The 26903-nt window shown below is 46.0% G+C and overlaps 1 long non-coding RNA gene across 1 annotated transcript in view; it reads right to left on the reverse strand.

Annotated features, from left to right (window-relative positions):
• Nucleotides 1-21116: 21116 nt before the first annotated feature.
• Nucleotides 21117-26903, reverse strand: part of LOC144692473 (uncharacterized) — a 78553-nt gene continuing 72766 nt past the window's right edge. The window contains exon 3 of the long non-coding RNA XR_013579327.1: nucleotides 21117-21305. This is a non-coding gene — a long non-coding RNA (uncharacterized LOC144692473). The remainder of the gene's footprint in view (nucleotides 21306-26903) is intronic.

Below are 26903 nucleotides of genomic sequence, written 5' to 3' on the forward strand. Positions count from 1 at the left end.
GTTGCAGGGCTGCAAACAGGAATATTCACAGGAGAATGAAATGGGGATGGCAAGAAGGGTCATTTGTCTCCCCCCCCTGCCTACAAACAGCAAACAGTGTTTGAGTAACATAGGGCAATGGCATATCTGCTTTCCAGAATTCCTTTGTTCTTCCTGTCCCCTCCCCACTTCCACTGAATTAAAAACTCTGAGGGCAGAATCATCCCAGGCTTGCACTGTGTGCAATAGCGGGCGGGTAAAACGACGTTTTACCTCCCGGCTGTGATGGCGGCTTTTCACGCCATATCGTCCCAAACCCTCCACATTACTTATGCATTCCTGGGAAACACGCCATTTCCATGGTGGGCGGGCTCTCATTCACCCACCATGCCATCATCTCGCCGCTTCATCATGCCAGGCACTACATTTAAAGTACAGCCGCACTCAGTGCTTCCAGCCCAGAACTGCAGCATAGAAGACATGGCCCCTTTTGGACACTGTGGAGGCCCGCTGTGATGTCCTCTATCCCCACTCTGGCTGCAGGATGGGCAGCTACAAAACCACCCTGGCTCGGTAGGCGATGGCAGTGGTGGTCAGTGCCAATGCTGCACAGAAGGGGTTGGCCATCCAATGCAGATAGAGGATAAATGATCTCATCCGCGCAGCCAGGGTATGACAACCATCTCATCACTCTAAACTCACACACTCAAGCCCATTGCACATTCACTGGCATCTCTCTCACTGCCAGCTCAAGGGACATCACCACCCATTCTCACACACACACCCTCACATCTCCATCTGGCCTCATCTCCTCTGGAGACTGCTTCCTCAACCCTCACCATCTTGAGGCCATTTGCACAAATCAACATGTGCCCCCCACACACACCTTGGGATACTCCCTACCCCAGTACAGCCCGAGTCCTGCAGCCTCTTCCCTTGCCTGAGGTCACTTCTCCCCCTTCGCCAAGCAAGCCCTAGCCCTGCAGCCATTGAAAAGCCACCCACATATGGCTGATCCAGTAGATCTTCCATGAGCCTCCCCTAAAAGTGATGTGGTGCTCTCTGTGAAGCCTGGCGCTGATGACTGCGAATGTTGACCCCAAGCAAGGTAGGCAAACAAACCTTGAAGTCCCGAGTGAAGTGCAGCTCACCGGGTGCACGTCGGTTATGTACAACTATGAAACGCGTCGGCGTGTTTTCCCAATGACATGGGAGGACGATCCAGCCATCAGCGGGCTGAGTGGACAATCGCAAACTGGTTTCACGCCATTGTGAAACCAATCGCGCCATATTGTCTGCTCACGCCACCAAACACACCTGATGCCAGCGGGTACGGACAATCCCGGCCTTACATTGCTAACTTGCTTCAGTTCTGATGAAAGGTCATCAACTTGAAACGTTAACTCTGTTTCTCCCCACAGATGCTGCCTGACCTGCTGAGTTCCCTCCCACCGTTTTCTATTTCAGGTTTCTAGCATCCGCAGTATTTTGCTTTTCCATTCATGTCTGCCTTTTGTTACATTGGCTGCCCTGGAGACACCTGTTAACTCGTCCCCGCCTTGAATAATGCTAAATAACCCCCCCCCCGGGGTTGCTCCACTGCTCCAAGTCTGGCCTTTTGCACATCCATCTTTTGCAGGCCTCTCACTTGGTGCCTGAGCCTTCAGCCGCCTAGGCCCTAGGCTCTGGAATTCCCCCACAAAACCTCTCTACATCTCCATCTCCCTGTCTCCTCTTTGAAGAAGCTCCTTAAAACTTACCTCTTTGACCAAGCTTTTGAACACCTGCCCTAATATCTCCTCCTGTGATAAAAGCAAAAAACTGCGGATGCTGGAAATCCAAAACAAAAACAAAAATAAAAATACCTGGAAAAACTCAGCGGGTCTGACAGCATCTGCGGAGAGGAACACAGTTAACGTTTCGAGTCCGTATGACTCGAAACGTTAACTGTGTTCCTCTCCGCAGATGCTGTCAGACTCGAAACGTTAGCTGTGTTCCTCTCCACAGATGCTGTCAGACCTGCTGAGTTTTTCCAGGTATTTTTATTTTTGTTTTTGTTTTGTACCTCCTCATGTGGTTTGGTGTGAAACTCTGTTGGATAATGGTCTTGTGAATCGGTACATTTTGCAACATTAAAGGCACTATATAAATGCAACAAAAGCATGAAAAATGCTGGAAATGTTCGGCAGTCAGCACCCACAACCCTTTTGGGGCGGGAGTCCCAGATTTCCACCATCCTTTGTATGAAAATGTGTTTCCTGATTTCACTCCTGAGCAGCCAAGAAAGTACTTTTGATGTACTCTTTGTAATTTGAAACCCAACAATCGAATGGCAGGCACATTCATCAACGTGATAATGACCAGGGTCATTTGTTTTAGTGACTTCCGCTGGCACCAAACACTGAGGGAGGAAAGGGTCTTCAAGATACAGGAAGCAATGTGGCATTCCCAGCCTTGTGATCAGCTGATAGTCTACAAACACTGTAGGAAGATGAAAGGAGTGGCGTTAACAAATATCTTTAATACTTTAAACCAAATCACGTCGTATCACTGCTTTTCCAGTGTTGGCAATGTTTCCGACTCTGAAACATTTGGGCCATCGCGCATTCCATTCATTATCGGAGTCAACAGCAGAACAGGGAGGAGAACAAGGTCCCCAATCTTCACCTCTTTAACAGTGACCCTCTGAACTCCAATATACAAATATAGTTCAAGAATGTAATATTTTCCCACATGCATATTCTTGTCAAATGTATCTATTTTTACTGCCTTGCCCCTCACATGAAGTCACAAATTGATAGAATCACTGTATGATACACTCTTGGAGGCCATCCAGCCCATCATGCTTGTCCCGGCTCCTTCTATGAGCTATACATAGGTCCCACACGCCCCCCCACACGCCCCACCCCCCCCCCAATCCCTCCACTCTTTCCTTATGACCCTGTAAAATTAATCCATTGAGTTTTTATCCAATTCCCTGTTGAACATTGTGATTGAATCTCCTCCCTGATCACAACAACTCATAGAATCATAGAATTGTTACTGCACAAAAGGAGGCCATTTGGCCCATCGTGTCTGTGCCAGCTCTCTGCAAAAACATTTCACCTAGTGCCACTCTCCCACATTTTCCCCATAGCCCTGCAAGTTTTTCCTCGTTAGATAATGATCCAATTCTCTTTTGAAAACCAAGATTGAATCTGCCTCCACTATATTCTCAGGTTGTGAATTCCAGATCCTAACCATTCGCTGTGTGAAAATGTTTCTCCTCATGTCACTGTTGCTTCATTTGCTAATTACTTTAAATCTATGCCTTCTGGTTTTCGATCCTTCCACCAATGGGAACAGTTTCTCCCTCTCTATCCAATCCAGACCGCTGGTGATTTTGAGCACCTCTATCAAATGTCCTCTCAACCTTCTCTTCTCCAAGGAAAACAGCCTTAGCTTCTCCAGTCTATCTATATAACTGAAGTTCCTCATCCCTAGAGACATTGTCTTAAATCTTTTCTGCACTCTAGTGCCTTCACATTCTTCCTAAAGTGCAGCTCCCAGAACTGGATGCAAAACTCCAGTTGAGCCTGAACTAGTGTTTCATACAGGTTTACCCTAACTTTTAAATTTTATTCACTCATACTCATAGGCCAGCATTTATTGCCCATCCTTAATTGCTCCTGAGAAGGTGGTGCTAAGCTGACTTCTTGAACCATGCGGTGTAGGTACAGCCACAGTGCTGCTAGGGAGGGAGTTCCAGGATATTGACCCAGTGACAGTGAAGTAACGGCGATATATTTCCAAGTCAGGATGGTGAGTGACTTAGAGGGGAATTTCAAGGTGGTGGTGTTCCCATGCATCTGCTGCCCTTGTTCTCCTAGATGGTAGTGGTTGTGGGTTTGGAAGGTGCTCTCTAGCAAACTTGGTGAATTCCTGCAGTGCATCGTGTAGATGGTACACACTGCTGCTACTGTGTGTCGGTGGTAGAAGGAGTGAATGTTTGTGGATGGGGTGCCAATCAAGTGGGCTGCTTTGTCCTGGATGGTGTCAAGCTTCTTGAGTTGTGGGAGCTGCACTCATCCAGGCAAATAAAGAGTATTCCATCACACTTCTGACTTGTGCCTTGTAGATTGTGGACAGGCTTTGGGAGTCAGGGGGTGAGTTACTCAGTCGCATGATTCCTAGCCTCTGACCTGCTCTTGTAGTCACAATATTTATATGGCTATTCCAGTTCAGTTTCTGGTCAATGGTAACACCCAGAATGTTGATAGTGGGGGTCTCAGTGATGGTAATGCCATTGAACGTAAAGGGGCGATGGTTAGGTAATGACCATTACCTGACACTTGTGTTGTGTGAATGTTACTTGCCACTTGTCGGCCCAAGCCTGGATATTGTTCAGGTCTTGCTGCATTTGGACATGGACTGCTTCAGTATCTGAGGAGTCGTGGATTTTGCTGAACATTGTGCAATCATCAGTGAACATCCCCACTTCTGACCTTATGATGGAAGGAAGGCCATTGATGAAGCAGCTGAAGATGGTTGGGCCTAGGACACTACCCTGAGGAACTCCTGCAGTGGTGTCCTGGAGCTGAGATGCTTGGCCTCCAACAGTTACAACCACCTTCCTTTGGGTTAGATATGACTCCCACCAGCGGAGATCTTTCCCCCTGATTCCCATTGACTCCAGTTTTGCGAGGTTCTTTGATGCCACACTCGATCAAATACTGCCTTGGTGTCAAGGGCAGTCATTCTCGCCTCAGTTCATTGCTTTTGCATTTCATGCCCCTATTTATAAAGCCCAGGGTCCCAAATAATCTTTATAACCATTCTTTCAACCTGCCCTGCACCTTAAATGATTTGTGTACGTACACATCCAGGACCCTCTGCTCCTGCACTCCCTTTTGAATTATACCCTTTATTTTATGTTCCCAGCCTTTCTATCGAAATTAATCACTTCAAACTTTTCTGTATTAAATTCCATCTGCCACTTGTCTGACCAGTCCACCAACCTGTCTCTGTCCTTTCGCAGTTCTTATCCTCAGAGTTCACAATATTTCCAAGTTTCACGTCATATGCAAATTTTGAAATTGAGTCCAGTACATCAAGTCTAGATTATTAATATGTATCAAGAAGAGCATGGGTCTTAATACCAATCCCTGGGGAACACCACTATAACCCTTCTTCCAGTCTAAAAAAACAACTGTTCACCACTACTCTGTTCCTTGTCACTCAATCAATTTCATACCCGTGTTGCTCCTGTTCCTTTTATTCCATCAGTTTAACTTTACTCTCAGATCTGTTGTGCTGCACTTTACTAAATAGCTTTTGGAAGCCCACGTACCCAACACCAGCTCTGAAGAAGGGTCATACAGACTCGAAACATTAACTCTGTTTCTCTCTCCAAAATTGCCGTCAGACTTGCTGAGTTTTTCCAGCATTTTCCATTTTTATTTCAGATTTTCAGCATCCATGGTATTTTGCTTTTATCAACTGTATGATCCTCATTTACCCTCTCCCTTACCTCATCAAAAAAACTCAAGCATACTAGTTAACCAATATCCAGGTTTGGACTGACAAGTGTCAAGTAACATTCGCATCATACAAGTGCCAGGCAATGACCATCTTCAACAAGAGAGAATCCAACCATCGCCCCTTTACATTCAATGGCATTACCATCACTGAATCCACCACTATCAATATCCTCGGGGTTGTCATTGACCAGAAACTGAACTGGACTAGCCATATAAATACGGTGGCTACAAGAGCAGGTCAGAAGCTAGGAATCATGCGACGAATAACTCACCCCCTGACTCGCCAAAGCCTGTCCACAATCTAGAAGGCACAAGTTAGGAGTGGGATGGAATGCTCCCCACTTGCCTGGATGAGTGCAGCTCCCACAACACTCAAGAAGCTTGACAACATCCAGGGCAAAGCAACCCACTTGATTGGCACCTCATGCACAAACATTCACTCCCTCCATTGCCAACGCACAGTAGCAGCAGTGTGTACCATCTACAAGATGTACTGCAGGGATTCACCAAGGCTCCTTCAACAGCACCTTCCAAACCCATGACCACTACCATCTAGAAGGACAAGGGCAGCAGATAGATGGGAACAGCACCGCCTGGAAGTTCCCCTTAAAGTCACTCACCATCCTGATTTGGAAATATATCGCCGTTCCTTCACTGTCGCTGTGTCAAAATCCTGGAACTCCCTTCCTAACAGCACTGTGGGTGCACCTACACCACATGGACTGCAGCGGTTCAAGAAGGCAGCTCACCACCACCTTCGCAAGGGCAACTAGGGATGGGCAATAAATCCTGGCCCAGCCAGTGAAGCCACATCCTGTGAATGAGTTTTAAAAAAACACGATTTGCCCTTAATCAAACTGGCTAAGTGACTGTTAATTTTGTCCCAAATTATCATTTCTATAAACATTCCTACCACTGATGTTAAGCTGACTGGCTTGTAATTGCTGGGCTTATCCTTACACCCTGTTTTGACGAAGGGTATAACAAATAGTACCGAACTTAGTAGTACAAAACTTGAGTATTGCTGAGTCTTGCAAGTACTGACCCCGCCCTGTCTTGCTATATTCAGGACAATACGTCTAATGTTAGATGTGCTTCCGTGATTGGATCGCACTTCACAGAATCACAGAATTTTAACGGCACAGAAGATGGCCATTTGGCCCATCGTGTCTGCATTGGCTCTCCAAATGAGCATTATGACCAAGTGCCATTGCCCTGCCTTTTCCCTGTACCCCTGCACATTGTCTCCATTCAATTGCCTCGATTGAACCTGCCACCACCACACTTCCAGGCAGTGCATTCCAGACCCGAAACGCTCGCTGTGTGAAAAAGTTTTGTCTCATATCACACTTGCTTCTTTTGTAAATCACTTTAAATCTGTGCCTCTCGTTCTTGATCTTTTTACGAGTGGGAACAGCTTCTCCCTATCTACTCTGTCCAGCCCCGCCATGATTTTGAACATCTCTATCAAATCTCCTCTTAGTCATCTTCTCTCCAAGGAGAACAATCCCAACCTCTCCAATCTATCCTCATAGCTGAAGTTTCTCACCCCTGGAACCATCCTTGTAAACCTCTTCTGCACTTTCTCCAATGTGTTCACGTCCTTCCTATGGCACCCACCAGAACTGTACTCAAAACTCCAGCTGAGGACTAACCAGCGTCTTATATAAATTCAGCATAACCTCCTTGCTCTTGAACTCTATGCCCCCATTAATAAAGCTCAAGATACTGTACGCTTTATTAACTGCTCTCTCCACCTGTCCTGCCACCTTCAATGATCTATGCACATATACACCCAAGTCTTTCTGCTCCTGCACTCACTTCAATATAAATTACAAATTAATAATATTTATATAAATTCAGCATTACCCCCCTGCTCTTGTACTCTATGCCCCAAATACTTGCTGAACAATCCACATGTGCTAAGAATTACATTAACAACCAATTTTAAGATTATCACTCAGACTGGCAATGTGGCTCATTTATGCTTACTAGAAGTTACATGTATTTATACACAGGGACCTGTCCTCTGCAGGCAAAAGGAACATGTCCAGGCATTGCACCTTTTTTGAATTAAACAATAGTTCCCTGGTGCATTCTCCATGGCAATGCCTCAGCCAATCAGAGTCCACTTGCCAACCAAACAGTACCCTTTTCTAATGCAGTATAAATTGTTGCCCCCTTTGAAATTTGGCATTCTTGTGACTGTCCTAATGAGTGCAAGACGGGAAGCTTCAACAGCATCTTTCTTTTCGCAGCAATACTCAAGGGTATAACATTTGCAATTTTCCAGTCCTTTGACACCACATATTGGAAAATTATGGCCAATGTCTCTACAATTTCCACCCTTACTTCTTGGGGTGTCATTGCATTTTATCCGATCCTGGTGCCTTATCAACTTTAAGTACTGCTGGCCTGTCCAAAACCTCCTCCTTATCAAATTTATACCCATCAAATGTCTCAATTACTTCTCCTTTACCATGACTTAGGCAGCACCTTCTTCCTTGATAAAGACAGATGCAGAGTATTCATTTAGTACCTGAGCCTTGCCCACTGCCTCCAAGCATAAATTCCCTTTGGGATCCATGTAATTGGCCCCTCTCCTCCTTTTATCACTCGTTGATGATTCAAATGCCTGTAGAAGACTTTTGGATTCCCTTTCATGTTAGCTGCCAGTCTTTGTACCCTCTCTTTGCTTATCTGATTTGTTATTTTCAATTTCTCTTTGAACCTTCAATATTCAGCCTGGTTCTTAATTATATTATCCATATCACATCTGTCATATGTGCCCTTTTCCCTGCTTCATCTTACTCTCTTATGTCATCCAGGGAGCTCTGGCTTTGTTTGACTCACGTTTTTCCATCATGGAACCGCTGCATATTAAAAAATCCTCCTTCTCTTGCCTCTGATTTCTTTTCCAATTGTCTTCAGCGTCTGTCCTCTGGTTACGGAGCCTCCTGCAAGTGTAAATAATTTCTACTTATGAGCTCTTGTCCTGCTTCTGTGGTGCAGCAGTTATTTCGTGTGAACCGTCCTGCTGACGAGTGCCAGGGAATGTAGTAGGCACTCTAGCTGGGCTGATTTATGCCCAGGTTGGTCACAGTGAAATATATCCCATTGATTCACCCAATGATACTTGGCTGTATGAGGGACAGAATTGAAAAGTTGACCACTTTTCTATTGTTCTCCTTGGAGCAGGGAAGTTGAGGGGAGGTTGATGCACTGTCTTCAAATGAGCTTGTTTGAAAACTGTTTCCAATGGCAGGAGGACCAGTAGCCATATTTAAACTAATTGGCAAAATTGCCAGAGGGGGAGGTTGTTATGATCAGCAATGCTTTACCGGAAATGGTGATGGAAGCAGGTTCAATGGTAACTTTCGAAAGGGATTTGAATGACATGAAAAGTAACATTGGCGAGATTAAGGGGATTAATTGGAAAACTCTTTCAAAGGGCTGGCACAGAAAAGCTGGGCTAAATGGCCTCCTCCTGTATGTCTCTATGATCTAAATATTGATGAATATTTAGGTAAATATTCCCCCCCCCCCACCCCCCTCCGTCCTCAGGAGCTCCTACTGTTCGTTCAAAGCCCCAACAATAACTTACATTTATATAGCACCTTTTAGGTTGTAACACGGCCCAAGGCACTTCACAGGGTCATTACCAAGCAAAATTTGACACCAAGGGATATTAGGGCAGATGACCAAAAGCTTGGTCAAAGAGTGAGCTCTTAAGGAGGGATTTTGAGGAGAGAGAAGCAGCGAAGTTCAGGGTGCGAATTCCAGAGCTTAGGACCTAGATAGCTGAAGGCATGGCTGCAAATGGTGGAGCAATTAAAATTGGGAATGCTCAAGAGGCTAGAGGAGGAATACCAGATACCTCATAGGGGTGCGGCGTTGGAGGAAGGTACAGAGATTGGGAGGTGCGAGGCAGGGATGCGAATTTTAAAACAGAGATGTTGCTTCACTGGTGTCCAGTCTCTCTCTCACACACACACACACACAACAGTACAGTGCATTAAATAATCAATTAATTAAATAAATCTGAATTAATGAAACACTGTCTCAGTAGCCGTGACCATGAAACCACTGGATTATCATAAAAACCTGTCTGGTTCACTAATGTTCTTCAGGGAAGGAGACCTCCTTACCTTGGCTAGCCGACATGTGACCCCAGACATGCAGCAATGTGTTTGACTCTTAACTGACCTTTGAAATGCTCTAGCAAGCCTTACAATTGTATAACAAACTGCCGCAGGAATGCTTTTTTATTCGTTCATGGGATGTGTTCATCGCTGGCTCGGGCAGCATTTATTGCCCATCCTTAATTGCCCTTATCAGGGGGCATTTTAAGAGTCAACCACATTGCTGTAGGTCTGGAGTCACATGTAAGCCAGACCAGGTAAGGATGGCAGATTTCTTCCCCTAAAGGACATTAGTGAACCAAATAGATTTTTACTACAGTTGACAATGGTTTCGTGGTGATCTGCAGACTTTTAATTCCAGATTTTTATTGAATTCAAATTTCACCATCTGCCGTGGTGGGATTCAAATCCGGGTCCCCAGAGCATTACCCTGGGTCTCTGGGATACTAGTCCAGTGAGAATACCACTATTGCCCAGTGACAATACCACTGTGCCACCGCTTTCCCATAATATGACTTGCTTCTCAATGGGCATTAAAGAAGAAAGGCCACCCAGTATTGGCTCAGGTACTGAAAACAACAAAGGCACACACAGCCCAGTCAACTTCTCAAAGTCCTCCTTCTTAACTTCTGGGGGCTTTTGCCAAAATTGGGAGAGCTGCCCCATAGACGAGTCCCACAACAGCTTGACATAGTCATACCACCGAATCATACCTTACAGCCAACGTCCCAGGTTCCTCCAGCATCATCCTGGGTATATTCTGCCCAACCAAGGTGGTGGCACAGTGGTATACAATCAGGTGGGCGCAGTCTGGGAAGCTTCAAAATTAACTCTGGACCCCATGAAGTCTCAAGGCATTAGGCCAAACAAGAGCATGTAAATCTCCTGCTGATTATCACCTATCGCTCTCAGTTGTTGAATCAGTAGTACTCCATGTTGAACACCAATTGAAAGAAACACTGAGGGTGGCAAGTGTGCAGAATCTACTGAGTCAATGAGTATCAGGGGGAAAACTCTCCATTGGTTCGAGTCATACCTAGCACAAAGGAAGATGATTGTGGTTGTTTGAGGTCAATCATCTCAGCTCCAGGACATCACTGCAGGAGTTCCTCAGGGTCAACCATCTTCAGCTGCTTCATCAATGACCTTCCCTCCATCATAGGGTGAGGAGTGGGGATGTTCGCTGATGATTGCACAATGTTCAGCACCATTCGCGACACCTCAGATACTGAAGCAGCCATGTCCAAGTGCAGCAAGACCTGGACAATATCCAGGCTTGGGCTGACAAGTAGATAGTAACATTCATGCCACACAAGTGCCAGGCAATGACCATTTCCAACAAGAGAGTATCTATCCATTGCTGCCTGGCATTCAATGGCATTACCATCACTGAAGCCCCCACTATTAACATCCTGGGGGTTACCATTGACCAGAAACTGAACTGGACTAGCCATATAAATACTGTGACTACAAGAGCAGGTCAGAGGCTAGGAATCCTACAATGAGTAACTCACCTCCTGACTCCCCAAAGCCTGTTCACAATCTAGAAGGCACAAGTCAGGAGTGTGATGGTATATTCCCCACTTTCCTGGATGAGTGCAGCTCCCACAACACTCAAGAAGCTTAACACCATCCAGTACAAAGCAGCCTGCTTGATTGGCACCACATCCACAAACATTCATTGCCTCCACCACTGACACACAGTAGCAGCAATGTATACTATCTACAAGATACACTGCAGGAACTCACAAAGGCTCCTTAGACAACACCTTCCAAACCCATGTCCACTACCATCTTGGAGAACAAGGCAGGAGACACTTGGGAACACCACCACCTGGAAATTCCCCTTCAAGCCACTCATCATCCTGACTTGGAAATATATCGCCGTTCCTTCACTGTCGTTAGGTAAAAATCCTGGAACTCGCTCCCTAACAGCACTGTCGGTGTACTTACACCACATGGACTGCAGTGGTTCAAGAAGGCAGCTCTGCACCCCCTTCTCAAGGGAAATTAGGGATGGGCAATAAATGCTGACCCAGCCAGCGAAGCCCACATCCCATAAATGAATAAAAAAAAGATAACATAATTATCTGCCACAGGTCATCTGTCAGTAACAGCATTGGTAGGAGTGACTACCGCACAATTCTTGTGGAGGTGAAGTCCCACCTTCACACTCAGGACACCCTCCATCGTGCTGTGTGGCACTACCACTGCGCTAAGTGGGATAGATTTCAAACAGATCGAGTAGCTCGAAACTGGGCAACAATGAGTTATTGTCGGCTTCAGGAGGAACAGAATTACATTCAACCAAATTCTGCAACCTCATGGCCCAGCATGTCCCTCGCTCTACCATTGTCCTTAAGCTAGGGGATCAGCCCTGGTTCAATGAGAAGTATAGTAGAGCATTCCAGGAGCTGCAGCAGGCATATCTGAAAGGAGGTGCCAACCTGGTGAAGCTACATTGCCGGATTACATGCATGCCAAACAGTGGAAGCAGCATATTGTAGACAGAGCTAAGCAATCACACAATCAATGGATCAAATCAAAGCTCTGCAGTCCTACCACACCCAGTCATAATGGGCAATTACGACAAACCACAGGACAAGGCTCCATTAGCATGTCCATCCTGAATAATAGCAGAACCCAGCCCATTAGCGCAAAAAACAAAACTGAAGTGTTTACAGCAATCTTCAACCGGAAGGGACAAGAGACAATCAATATTGGTCTTCTCCCGAGGTCTCCAGTATAACAGATGTGATTCGATTCACTCCACGCAATATCAATAAATGGCTGAAGGCACTAGATACAGCAAAGGTTTGTGGGCCCTGAAAACATTTCAGCAGAAGTACAGAAGATTTGTGTTCCAGAACTAGCCACGGCCCTAAACAAGCTGTTCAAGTTCAGCTACAACACTGGCATCTACCCGGCAATGTGGAAAGTTACCCAGGTAAAAAGCAAGATAAATCCAACCCGGCCAATTATCACCTATTAGTGTATTCTCAATCATCAGCAAAGTGATGAAAGGTATTGTTCACAGTGCTATCAAACAGCACTTACACAGCAATAAACTGCTCTTCAAAAATAGACACAAGAGCAGAATTCCAGAGGTGAGGTGAGTGCCCTTGACAACAAGGCAGCATTTGACCGATTGTGCAATCAAGGACCCTGAACAAAACTGAAGTCAATGGGAATCCAGGGGAAATCAGTCTACTGGATGGACTCATATCTAACACAAAGGAAGATGGTTGTGGTTGGAGCTCGATCACCTCAGTCTTGGGACATTGCTGCAGGAGTTCCTCAGGGTAGTGTCCTCGGCCCAACCATCTTCGGCTGCTTCATCAATGACCTTCCTTCCATCATAGGGTCAGAAGTGGGGATGTTCGCTGATGATTGCACAATGTTCAGCACCAATCGTGACTCCTCAGATACTGAAGCAGTCCGTGTCCAAATGCAGCAAGACCTGAACAATATCCAGGTTTGGGCTGACAAGTGACAATTAACATTTGCAACGCACAAGTGCCAGTCAATGACCAACTCCAACAAGAGAGAATCTAACCATCGCCCATTGACTTTCAATGGTATTACCATCACTGATCACTATCAACCCACTATCAACATCTAAACAGTTACTATTGACTAGAAACTGAACTGAAATAGCCATATAAATACTGTGGCTACAAGAGCAGGTCAGAGGTCGGGAATTCTGCAGCGAGTAACTCACCTCCTGACTCCCCAAAGCCTGTTCACCATCTACGAGGTGCAGGAGTGTGATGGAATACTCCCCGCTTGCCTGGATGAGTTCAGCTCCAACAACACTCAAGAAGCTCAATAACATCCAGGACATAGCAGCCTGCTTGAAATGCACCCCATTCACTACCTTAAACATGCACTCCCTCCACGACCGATACACAGTGACAGCAGTGTGTACTATCTACAAGATGCACTACGGCAATTCATCAAAACTCCTTAGACAGCACCTTCTAACCCACAACCTTTAATACCTAGGAGGGCAAGGACTGCAAGAACACCACCACCTGCAAGTTCCCCTCCAAACCACTCACCATCCTGGCTTGGAAATATGTCACTGTTCCTTTACTGTCGCTGGGTCAAAATCCTGGAACTCCCTTCCTAACAGCACTGTGGGTGTACCCACACCACATGGACTGCAGCGGTTCAAGAAGGCAGTTCATCACCACCTTCTCAAGGGCAATTAGGGATGGGCAATAAATGCTGGTCTAGCCAGTGATGTCCACATCCTGTGAACGAATGAGAAACAACAATCCTTCCTCAACCATCAATATTAAAAATAGGTAGTAATAAAAGCAGAAAATGCTGGAAAAACTCAGCCGGTCTGGAAGCATCTGTAGAGAGAGAAACAGAGTTAATGTTTTGAGTCCATACGACTCTGAAGAAGAGTCATACGGACCTGCTGAGTTTTTCCAGCATTTTCTGTTTTTACTTCAGGTTTCCAGCATCCGCACTATTTTGCTTTTTAAAATAGGTAGTATGCTTATCCCTTCATTTGCAATTAGTGGGATATTGCTGTAATGACTATATAACAAGAGTGATGGCACTAAGAGGCGGAAATTGATGGCTGAAAAGCACTTTGGGGATGTTGCTGATGAGAGCCATTGTATCACTGCATGTCCTTTCTTTCAGGTACTGACTGAAGTTTGAAGTTTATCAGATTTTAATTAAGAGCTATAGGTTGTTGTTTTAATCAGCTATTTTCTTTTCCTTGCCAATTAATGTATCCCTCAATATGCACCTTAGCAGGGTGGGGGTAGTTTACATTCAGTATTTTTTGAATCACAGCTGGTGCAGGTAACAGGAAGGAATTAACCATCAATATTAAATAATGTTTGGGAATTGCTCAGAAGACAACATTATGCATTATTTTTTGGTTCAGTCATGGTCCCAGGTGTTGGCTCTTTGCTGATCCCTGCCAGTTGGGCATCAGCCACCTGTGGCACCCATTCTGCTCCGTGACCTGTGCCAACATTCCACATTTAGCCTGAAGTCGCTTGCACCTGTTTCCGGCTTTACTCTGTCACTTGAGAAAACAACAGCTGTTTAAACCTTGGCATTGTGTACAGTCAAGAAATGACCCTTTAATCCGAGGGTGGCAGTGAGGTGGGGAGGGTTGGGGATCAACTTAAAGGGGCAACCACAGTTGTCGACAAGCAACGTGATGAAATGTAAATTGATTTAGACTGGGAAAGTTTTGGCCTTTCAACCCTTGACCTAGTCCATTGGCCCCGGTCTCGTGTGCACCCTGTCAGCTTTGGAAATAGGCCCTTCTTTTATCTTAAGAATACATTTGCACAACTGATTTAATGCAAATTCGCGGTGATTGAGTTGAGGGGTGAGTGAGCAGAGTTGTTTGGTGAAATGGCCCAACCTGGTTAGGCTACAACTGAGGACGCTTAGTAGATATTGGGGTAGAAACTGTTCTTTGGAACCTCAAGGGCACTGCCATATTGGTGGAGGTGGCTTTGAGATGCCTCAGGCAGCTTCAGTAAGGCAAGAGTTAGGCCTAACTGAGGGGGGCTGATGCCTGTTATAGGATCTCTTTGGCCTTTCAGAAATTGGTTTGGATTGCGAGGAAGCAGGAGTTCTATTCGGGCTTCTTAAGCAGCCTAAGGGGAGCTCCATTTGGTTTTTAAAGAAATGATCTAGTGGAGCCAAGGGTAGCAGGAATGCTTCCTCTGACTCCACAGCAGTTGTGGTACCCACCCAACCTTGCAGTCACGCCCAAAGCATCTTTCTGTGGCCAAGAGGGTAACACACTTGCCTCTGAGTTAGAGGTTGTGAGTTCCTGCTGCACTCCAGGAACTTGAGTACAAAAATCTAGTTTGACACTTCAGTGCAGTACAGTGAGAGTGCTACACTGTTGAAGGTAGTGCCTTTTTGGATGAGGTGCAAAACCGAGGTCATGTCTACACTTTCAGGTGGACATAAAAGATCCTTTGCACTATTTCAAAAGAAAATAAAGACTTGCATTATAAAATGATTTTCACAACCACTGGACATTGCAAATGCTTTAGACTATAAGACCATAAGATCATAAGACATAGGAGCAGAAATTAGGCCAATCGGCCCATCGAGTCTGCTCCGCCATTCAATCATGGCTGATAAGTTTCTCAACCCCATTCTCCCGCCTTCTCCCTGTAACCTTTGATCCCCTTACCAATCAAGAACCTATCTACCTCGGTCTTAAATACACTCAATGACCTGGCCTCCACAGCCTTCTGTGGCAATGAATTCCGTAGATTCACCACTCTCTGGCTAAAGAAGTTTCTCCTCATCTCTGTTCTAAAAGGTCTTCCCTTTACTCTGAGGCTGTGCCCTCGGGTCCTAGTCTCTCCTACTAATGGAAACATCTTCCTCACGTCCAGACTATCCAGGCCTTTCAATATTCTGTAAGTTTCAATCAGATCCCCCCACATCCTTCTAAACTCCATCGAGTATAGACCCAGAGTCCTCAAACGTTCCTCATATGTTAAGCCCTTCATTTATGGGATCATCCTCGTGAACCTCCTCTGGACCCTCTCCAGGGCCAGCACATCCTTCCTGAGATACGGGGCCCAAAAATTGCTCACAATATTCTAAATGTGGTCTGACCAGAGCCTTATAAAGCCTCAGCAGCACATCCCTGCTTTTATATTCTAGTCCTCTCGAAATAAATGCCAACATTGCATTTGCCTTCCTAACTACTGACTCAACCTGCAAGTTAACCTTAAGAGAAACCTGGACTAGGACTCCCAAGTCCCTTTGCACTCCAGATTTCTGAATTCTCTCCCCATTTAGAAAATAGGCCATGCCTTTATTCTTCCTACCAAAGTGCCTGACCTCACACTTCCCCATGTTGTATTCCATCTGCCACTTCTTTGCCCATTCTCCTAACCTGTCCAAATCCTTCTGCAGCCTCCCCACCTCCTCAATACTACCTGTCCCTCCACCTATCTTTTTATCATCTGCAAACTTAGCCAGGATGCCCTCAGTTCCTTCATCTAGATCATTAATGTATAAAGTGAAAAGTTGTGGTCCCAACACTGATCCCTGCGGAACTCCACTAATTACCGGCTGCCATCCTGAGAAGGACCCCCTTATCCCCACTCTCTGCCTCCTGCCAGACAGCCAATCTTCTATCCATGCTAGTACCTTGCCTCTAACACCATGGGCTCTTATCTTACTGAGCAGCCTCCTGTGCGGCACCTTGTCAAAGGCCTTCTGGAAGTCCAAGTAGATAACATCCATTGGCTCTCCTTTGTCTAACCTACTCGTTACCTCCTCAAAGAATTCTAACAGATTTGTCAGGCATGACCTCCCCTTGACGAAACCATGCTGACTTTGCCCGATTTTACCATGCACTTCCAAGTACTCTGAAATCTCATCCTTAATAATGGACTCTATAATCTTACCAACGACCGAGGTCAGGCTAATCGGCCTGTAATTTCCCGTCTTTTGCCTCACTCCCTTCTTAAACAGGGGGGTTACATTAGCGACTTTCCAGTCCTCTGGGACCTTCCCTGACTCCAGTGATTCCTGAAAGATCACCACTAATGCCTCCACTATCTCTTCAGCTATCTCCTTCAGAACTTTGAGGTGTAATCCATCTGGTCCAGGTGATTTATCCACCTTCAGACCTTTCAGTTTTCCTAGCACCTTCTCCTTGGTAATGGCCACCATACCCACCTCTGCCCCCCGACTCTCTTGAACTTTGGGGATGTCACTCGTGTCTTCCACTGTGAAGACTGACGCAAAGTACCTATTCAGTTCCTCCGCCTTTTCTTTGTTCCCCACTACTACTTCTCCAGCGTCATTTTCCAGTGGCCCAATGTCCACTTTTGCCTCTTTCTTACCTTTTTTATATCTAAAAATACTCTTGCAATCTTCTTTTATATTACTGGCTAGCTTACTCTCATATTTAATCTTCTCCCTCCTTATTTCTTTTTTAGTTGTCCTCTGTTGGTCTTTGTAAGCTTCCCAATCCCCTGGTTTCCCACTGCTCTTCGCCACATTGTATGCTTTCTCTTTAGCTTTTATGCTGTCCCTGACTTCCCTTGTCAGCCATGGTTGCCTCATCCTCCCTTTAGTATGCTTCTTCTTCCTAGGGATGAATTTTTGCTGTGTCTCCCAAATTACTCCCAGAAACTCCTGCCATTGCTGTTCCACTGTCTTTCCTGCTAGGCTCATCGCCCAGTCAATTCTGGCCAGCTCCTCCCTCATGCCTCTGTAGTTGCCTTTATTCAACTGTAATACCGTTACATCTGATTACAGCTTTTTCCTCTCAAATTGCAGGGTAAATTCTATCATATTATGGTCACTTCCTCCTAAGGGTTCCTTCACCTTAAGCTCCCTTATCAAATCTGCCTCATTACACATCACCAAATCTAGAATTGCCTGTTCCCTAGTGGGCTCCACCACAAGCTGCTCCAAAAAGCCATCTCGTAGACATTCCACAAATTCCTTTTCTTGGGATCCACTACCAACCTGATTTTCCCAATCTACCTGCATATTGAAATCCCCCATGATCACTGTAACCTTGCCTTTCTTACACACCTTTTCAATCTCCTGGTGTATCTTGTGCCCCACATCCTGACTACTGTTCAGAGGCCTGTACATAACTCCCATTATGGTTTTTTTACCTTTGCGGTTCCTCAACTCTACCCACACAGGTTCTACATCATCTAACCCTACATCATTTCTTGCTATCGATTTAACTTCATTTCTTACTAACAAAGCAACCCCACCCCCTCTGCCAACCTGCCTATCTTTTCGATAGGATGTATATCCTTGCATATTTAGCTCCCAGTCCTGATCCACTTGCAGCCATGTCTCCGTAATGCCCACCACATCATACCTGCCAATTTCAATCTGCGCCACAAGCTCATTTACCTTATTTCGTATACTGCGTGCATTCAGATACAAGACCTTCAGTCCTGTATTTCCCGTCCCCTTTCTCATTGCCGTCCCTTTATCTGATGTGCTTGAAGTTAGATTCCTAGCCCTTTCCAAACACCCTGTCCTATTTTATGTTCTGGAGACTTTAATAGCCTCTCCTGGGCTCTCCTTTCTTTTCAGTTTTTTCATAATTTTCCATCAAGTTGAATCCACTCCCCCACGCGCTAACCTGCTGCTTTGTTTCCCATTAGTCATGCTTCTTGGAGTTTTACCCTTCCCTCCCCCCCACTTTCTAGTTTAAAGTCCTGTTGACCACCCTATTTACACTTTTCGCTAGAACATTGGTCCCAGATCGGTTCAGGTGGAGACCGTCCCAATGGTACAGATCCCTCCTGTTCCAATACTGATGCCAGTATTTTTTTACAGTACTTTACAGCCAAGTAAATACTTTTGAAGTGCAGCCACAGTTGTAATGTTGGAAAAGAAAAAGCATGGATAACAAGCATGTCCCCCTGCTGGCTTGGCCAATGCGTGTCTCTCAACCAACATCACTAACGCAGCTTATCTGGTTATTATCATATTGCTATTTTTTGGTAGTACAGAACTTGAGTACTGTTGAAAAAACAAACTAAGCTTTTCATCTTGTACTCATCAGGACAGAATTGCAAGAATGCCAAATCTCAAAGGAAATTTATATTGCATGAGAAAAGAGACTGACCAACCGACCAATCAGCATCTTTCTTCTCATGCAGTATAAAACGTTGTTCCCTTTGAAATTTGCTATTCTTGCATCTGTTCTGATGAGTGCAAGATGAAAAACTTCAACAACACGTCTCCTTTATCAGCAATACATTACTGTTTGTGCGAGCTCGCTTTGCACACATTGGCTGCTGCATTTCCCACGTGAGAACAATAACCTCACTTCGAAAGCACCTCATTGGCTGTAAAGCATTTTGGGACGTGAAAGGCACTGCATAAATACAACTTCTTTCTTCCGCTCTCCCAGGTCCGATTCCTGGTCACCAGAGAAGGACGAGGGGGGCCAGGGCTGAGCTAACGAATTGAGTTTAGCTCACCTTGCGTTCGCCTCTGGTGGTGCACGCTCTGAGCTGGCCTCGGTGCTATTCAGGCGAAAGTGGGGGTTAGAAGTGGGTTGCCATTCAGCCTGGGCTTTCCTCCTCAGCCGAGCATGTAAAATAATTGCCAGCCCGGGTCATTTCCGGGTCCTGACCCCACTCAGGTCCCCGATGACTTGGAAATTATTCTCCCTGAACTGCAATATTAAACAACAAGCTTTGAGAAGAATGTGGCTGATCTTTCCACCCTCTCCTGCAGTTTGCGCAGGGACCTGCTTAAGTTTATTTTGTTTCCCAGTCTCAAGATATCCCCTTTCACACTTTCTGCAGTATTTTGTTAATACTACTTACACACATTAACCATTAGCATTTTACAACCTTCCAATATATTTCTATAATACAATATAATTTTTAAAAGCTTCCATTTTAAGAACTAAGCTAAATCTTCATAAATAATGTCAAATGATGAAGTAATTCTTCCCTTTCAATTTCTTCTCCTGCACTTTTCATTGAACCAGGGTTAATCCCCGGTCAGATGGTAATGGTAGAGCGGGGGATATGCTGGGTCATGAGGTTACAGATTGTGGTCATATACAATTCTGCTGTTGTTGATGGCCCACAGCACCTCATGGATACCCAGTCTGAGCTGCTAGCATGATGGTATTGCCACACACCACAGTGGAGGGTGTGCTCAATGTAAAGATGGAGCTTTGTCTTCACCAGGGCTGTGCGATGGTCTCTCCCACCTATACTATAATGAACAGGTGCATCTATGACAGGTAGATTGGTGAGGGCTAGACTAGTAGTTTTGTCCTTGTTTATTGATCCCTCACCACTTGCCACAGGCCCAGTCTAGCAGCTATGTCCTTCAGGCTGGCTTAGGCAGTAGCATTGATGGAAATTGAAGCCCCCCAACCAGAGTACATTCTTTACCCTTGGCCACTCTCAGTACTTCCCCCAAGTGGTGTTCAATTTGGAAGAATACTGATTCATTGGCTGAGGGAGGGCGGTAGGTAGTAATCAGCAGGAGGATTCCTTGCCCATGTTTGACTTGATGCTGCTATGATTGGGATGGGAAGAGTGCACAATGGACCTAGCCCCACGACTCTGCAGGTCACACCATTAGTGTAAATGTTTAATTAATTTGCTAAAGTGGTCAATAATTTACCTTCTCTACTGTTAGACGCAGAATAAAAGAGACTTTAACCAGGCTTACCTCAGAATGATTGATTTATTATGAAACAAAACTTTTTTAAAACAAGTTGCAAGAATTGGTTAACACAAAATTGTAATCTGGAAGTATAACTATCCCTTTTAAAATTCCCCAGCACAAACCCACACACACACACAAACAAAGGACAAACAGATAGGGGTCTCTGCGGAGATGGGTGACTGAAGATTAGACTTCATACAAACAAAAGGGATAAAGTTCATTGGGTTCGACACTGTTGATCTTGAGCTTCCTCATATGAAGACCGATCACTAGTCCCAGTAGATGCCTAGATGTTCTCACCAACAGAGCTTCGGCATGGAGGAAAATAGAGCCAGATCAATCCTTCTCGTCCTAGCCTCTCAGTTTTCCAAAGGCAGGCAAGTTCCACTGAAGTGAAGATTCTGAGCTAGATCCTGATACCCACTCTATTTCAGGCAAGGCAAGGAGCTGGGCAGCTTTTCAGTTCCAACTGAATTCAAAAACCATAAGCTCACAACCTAAAGTTCATCTCTGTCATGTGAATTCCAGTAAATCAGTAATGGCCTTTGCCTTTAAACCATTTTTTCCATTAATTAAAATAATTGCAGTGCCAGCAAACAAACAGCTCTCTGCTTCAAGTGCCATGCTGGTCAGGTGATTTCTTGGAAAATGCATGCTTGTGCACATTCCAAGGACCCTTTCTCAAAACAAAAACCCCAGCTCATCTTCCAAGTGTCCAGATAATGCAATGCCCTTCCAGAAAAGCAAATATTGTCCTGGAAGATATGATTCTAACCATGCCATGAGACTTCATTGGGACCAGAGCCAAGGGCAATTCCAGCATCACTATGCCACCATCTCTGCTGGGTCTGTCCTGCAGCGGGACAGGGCATACCTGGGGATGGTGATGGTAGTGTCCGTGACATTTGCTGTAAGGTACTCTCTTTTTTTAATCATTCATGGAATGTGGGTATCGCTGCCTAGGCCAACATTTATTACCCATCCCTAATTACCCTTCGGAAGGTGAGGGTGAGCTGCCTTCTTGAACCGCTGCAGTCCATGCACACCCACAGTGCCAGTGCCTAGGTCGATGCCAGGTGGTCCATCCGGTTTCATTCCTTATAGACGTTCTAGCGGTCTGATACAACTGAGTGGCTTGTTAGGCCATTTCAGGGGGCATTTAAGAGTGGAGCACATTGCTGTGGATATGGACTCACATGTAGGTCAGACCAAGTAGGGACAGCAGATTTCTTTCCTTCCCTAAAGGACATTAGTGAACCAGATAGGTTTCTACAGCAATCATTTCACTGTCATCATTAGACTTTTAATTCCAGAATTTTATTGATTGAATTCAAATTCCACCAGCTGCTGTGGTGAGATTTGAGCCCAGGTCATTACCCTGGGTCTCTGGGTTACTAGTCCAGTGACAATACCACTATGCCACCACCTACCCCTGCAGGAAGTCACCCCATTACCCATTCTCTCCCCTCCCCACCTCGCCAGCAACTGCCTCACTACAATGATTCTGAGCATGTCTATGCCAGGCTGTTGCTGATAGTCTGTGGGATAGGTCTCCTGGTGTTGCAACAAGGCTTTAGATGTTAGTAAGGAGGACTTTGCAGGGTTGGCAGGGCTGGATGTGCTGTTGTCGTTTCTGGTGACTAGGTAGATGCCGGGTGGTCCGCCTGGCCTGATATTTTGTCGACTATCCTGTCGCAACTGAATGGTATGCTAGGCCATTTCAGAGGATAGTTAAGAGTCAACCACATTGCTGTGGGTCTGGAGTCACATGTGGGCCAGACCAGGTAAGGACAGCAGATTTCCTTCCCTAAAGGACATTAGTGAACCAGGTGGGCTTTTTTCAACAATCAATGATAGTTTCATGGTCACCATTACTGAGACTAGCTTTATATTCCAGATGTTATTAATTGAGTTGAAGTTTCACCAGCTGCCTTGGTGGGATTTGAACCCATGTTCTCAGAATATTAGCCTGGGCCTCTGGATAACCAACGACATTACCACTATGCCACCATCTCCCTATAAATCATCACTATCTTGCCGGAGCGGGAAAGATCTTGGAAGCTTGCGGCACTGAATCCATGAGCACCGACAGCTCTCACCATGGAAGCTGCATCTCCCTTGCCAGGTAAAGTAAGTCCTTTCTGAAGTTGACCTCCTGGTCCAGGAGTTCCAGGTCCTGGTCACAAAATGTGGGAGCCCTTGGCTCCTGGCTAACTGCCGGGTTTGCCTCTGTGGTCATTCAGCATGGGAATGAGAAAAAGCACACGGGCTGTCATGTTTTCTCACTTCATGTGGTGCAAAACTTTAACTGGGTTTGTCTACATGCTGGGCAAGGACAAATCGCATTGAGCACAGACAGATCCTGCTGAGGATGCAGCATGTAGGCTGGGCACTCCCGCCTTTGCTGTTTGCACATCAACATGGCATGGTGCGATCCCGAGCGCCCATGTTCCTGTTGGCCTGCTTCCCCCTTGAATCACACCTGTCCATGGTGACAGTCTGCGGCTGGGAGGAGGGAATCGGTTTGGTATATTTGGGCGCCCGATCCTGCGAGGTGGGAGGGATAGGGGCTAGTCGAAAGGCGAAGGGTCTGAAGCAGCGACTAGAGATCAGGCCCTGAGGTGGGCTGCTGATCTCGCTTAATGCAGAATGTTGGCAGCAGCTGCCAGAGTGCAGCCTTTTTGCTTGGCAGAGTCTTGTGAATCTGTGCCAGGTGTGAGTTCATGCTGTGTGGTGCATCCTAATAAGGAGTTCATGGAACCAGCAGAGGAATCAGAGCTTTCCTGTGGAACGCTCGTGTAGGGTCACCTCCTCCAGCTTATCAAACCTGTTGGCTAGTGATAGCAGCTATCACACACATGAATAGTGCCAGAAGTCTGCTCCGAAGAAGCACCAGTTACGAATGCACTTCCATACTTGGCAAGGGCAACAATGGCTTCTGACGCTGGCCTTTATATCGGGTCAAGGGCGCGATTCGCGTGCGTCCTTTTCTGGGCTCACTTTCACCTCCGACCAGCTTCCGAATGGCTGGGCCTGACCCAGGAGGCCCACCTCCTGCTCCATCCACTCTATTCCCACTAAACTGCTGATCACCCAACTTCCCCATGTTCCCTGGTGTTGGTACTGGTTACATCTCTTCAAACCCTGTCCCTCTGTCCTTCAAATCCAGCATCATCACCGTCTACTCAATAAAACCAACCCTTGACCCCACTGTCACTGCCTGAACTCCAACTTCCTCTTCCTCTTCGAAGTCTCGCCTCCATGGAACGATAACATGACGGGCGCGGGCCTCTTGAACGGGGGACGGGATACGGACTGGGGAGCTTCCCCGGCTCCTGCTTCCTATCTCTTCATGAAAATCTGGCCCTTTGTGTCCTCCTCGCAGCTTGCTTTCCCAAACTATTTTTGTGTTGTTAGCAAACTTACCTGCAATACACTCAGTCCCTTCAGCTCAAGTCATTAATATAGGCTGTAAACAGCTGATGTCCCAGTTCCTGTGGGGCTCCACTCCTTACAATTGGCCAACCTGAAAAATTTTCCCAACTCTCTGTTTCTGTTCGTTGGGCAATCCCCTATCCACGCTAATATATCACCCCCATGAGCCCTCATCACGTGCAGTAACCTTTTATGTGGAATTGCAAAGTAGTCTCAAAAACTTGAAAAAAAAAATTTGAAAAATTCAGAACCCACAAGCAATTCAAAAGGGGAGGTTGTCTTTCCTAATGGCTGGGCCTGAAGATTGTTCAGCACACCGCAACAGCCAGATGTCACTGAATCTCCTGATGAACAACCATCTGAAATGCCCACAAAGCCTGAATTTAAATGCCTCGGATTCTCATGGGCAGGGTTATGTCTCAGGGTGTGTCTGTGGAGGAAGGGGTTAATCGATGAGTCTGTATACCCAAGCAGGGAAATTTATTCAGCGGCTTTTGACCAATTCAGCAGTTTTATTTCTGGCTATGTGACAACAATCAGGTGAAAGTAGTGGTGCGGACTCAACTTCATGGGCAGAGTTTTCTGCCTGTCGGGCGGGCGGGCCTGACCCAATCTCCGGTGGACGGGGAGCCGATCCCCGCCGGAGAATCGGGCCCCGCCGCCATCTTAAGTGGGCGGGCCAATTAAGGCCCGCCCAGCGTGACATCCGCCGGGAAGCATTATGCGCTCCCTGTGCTGGCTGGGGGGGATTCCCCAAATGTGAGAGTGGGCTCTTTCGCGCATGCGCACGACAGAGCACACATCTCCCTGAGGCTAAGTGCAGCCTCAGGGAGAGCGCTGACAGCTGTACCAACTTTAAAAATAGAAAAATAATTAAATCCTTAACATGTCCCCCTCATGTGACAATGTCACACGAGATGGGACATGTTAATAAATTTCATTGAAACTTTAATAAACTTTTTTAAACCCTGCATGAAACCTCATCCCGCCCGTGGATGAGGTTTCATGTTTTTTCAGAAGCCTGCTGGGGCTCCTGGCCTGCCCGCCAGCCTTAAGGTTGGACGGGCAGGGCCTTTAATTGTTTTAATTATCCTGTCGATGGCCTCAAGCTGATCGCGCTGTCCGCCCACCTTCCTGAATATTTAAGTGGGGCGTGGTGACGTCGGGGGTTCCTCTCGACATCATCCCGCGTCATTTTGCCGTCGGCAAGCGGGCCCCGCCCCCTGCTCGCCGACAGCAACATCCAGTCCCATGTTACAGATGCTGGTCGAGATTCCTTCATGAAGGAGAAAGGAATAGAAGGTACTACTGATAGGCGTAGATGAAGATGAATGGGAGGAGGTTCAAGTGAGGCCTGTTTCACTGCTGTAAATTCTATGTAATTGTTTTAGAGTTCGTGATACATTGCATTTCTATTAGTTTGTGATCAGGATGATTGTAAAGTAAATAGTGCAATCTACTGAGATCTCTGGGGATGTTTTGTGACTACTTAATTTTTTACTTTTGGCCTGATTCTTAGATTAGAAGCAATGCCACACAGAATGATTAATTTTCTATTACCAATAACCCTAGTACCAAGAGGACTCGTAATATTTTCAGAGAACAGATGCAGTAACCTCATAAAAGAATAGTTGTAAGGAACATTTGTTGTGTGGCAAAACCACCATGCTAAATGGGATAGATTTCGAACAAACTGGGCATCCATCAGGCACTGTGGGCCATCAGCAGCAGCAGAATTGTATTCAAACACAATCTGTAACCTCATGGCCCAGCAAATCCCTCACTCTACCATCACCATCAAGCCAGGGGATCAACCCTGGTTCAATGAAGATTGCAAGAGGGCACACCAGGAGAAACACCAGGCATACCTAAAAATGAGGTGTCAACCTGGTGAAGCTATAACACAGAACTATTTGCGTGCCAAACAGCATAAGCAGCAAGTGATAGACAGAGCTAAGCGATCCCACAACCAACGGATCAGATCTAAGCTCTGCAATCCTGCTGCATCCAGTCGTGAATGGTGGTGGACAATTAAACAACTCGCTGGAGGGGGAGCCCAGCACAAAAATCCCCATCCTCAAAAATAGGGGAGCTGAAGTGCCGAATGGATGATCTATCTCGGCCTACTCCGGAGGTCCCCAGCATCACAGATGCCAGTCTTCAGCCAATTCTATTCACTCCATGTGACATCAAGAAATGGCTGAAGGCACTGGATAGTGCAAGGTCTATGGGCCCTGAAAATATTCCGGCAACTTGCCGCATCCCTAGTCAAGCTGTTCCAGTACAGCTACAACACTGGCATCTATTCAGCTATGTGGAAAATTAACCAGGTATGTCCTGTACACAAAAAGAAGGACAAATTCAACCTGGCAAATTACTGCCCCATCAGTCTACTCTCAACCATCAGTAAAGTAATGGAAGAGGTCATCAACAGTGCTATCAAGCAGCAGTTGCTTAGCAATAACCAGCTCACTGATGCTCAGTTTGGGTCACTCAGCTCCTGACCTCATTACAGCCTTGGTTCAAACATGGACAAAAGAGCTGAACTCCCGAGGTAAGGTGAGAGTGAATGCCCTTGACATCAAGGCAGCATTTGACCGAATGTGGCAACAAGGAGCCCTAGCAAAACTGG

This window comes from Cetorhinus maximus, chromosome 1 (genome assembly GCF_964194155.1).
Source record: "Cetorhinus maximus chromosome 1, sCetMax3.hap1.1, whole genome shotgun sequence".
Taxonomy (NCBI): Eukaryota; Metazoa; Chordata; class Chondrichthyes; order Lamniformes; family Cetorhinidae; genus Cetorhinus; species Cetorhinus maximus.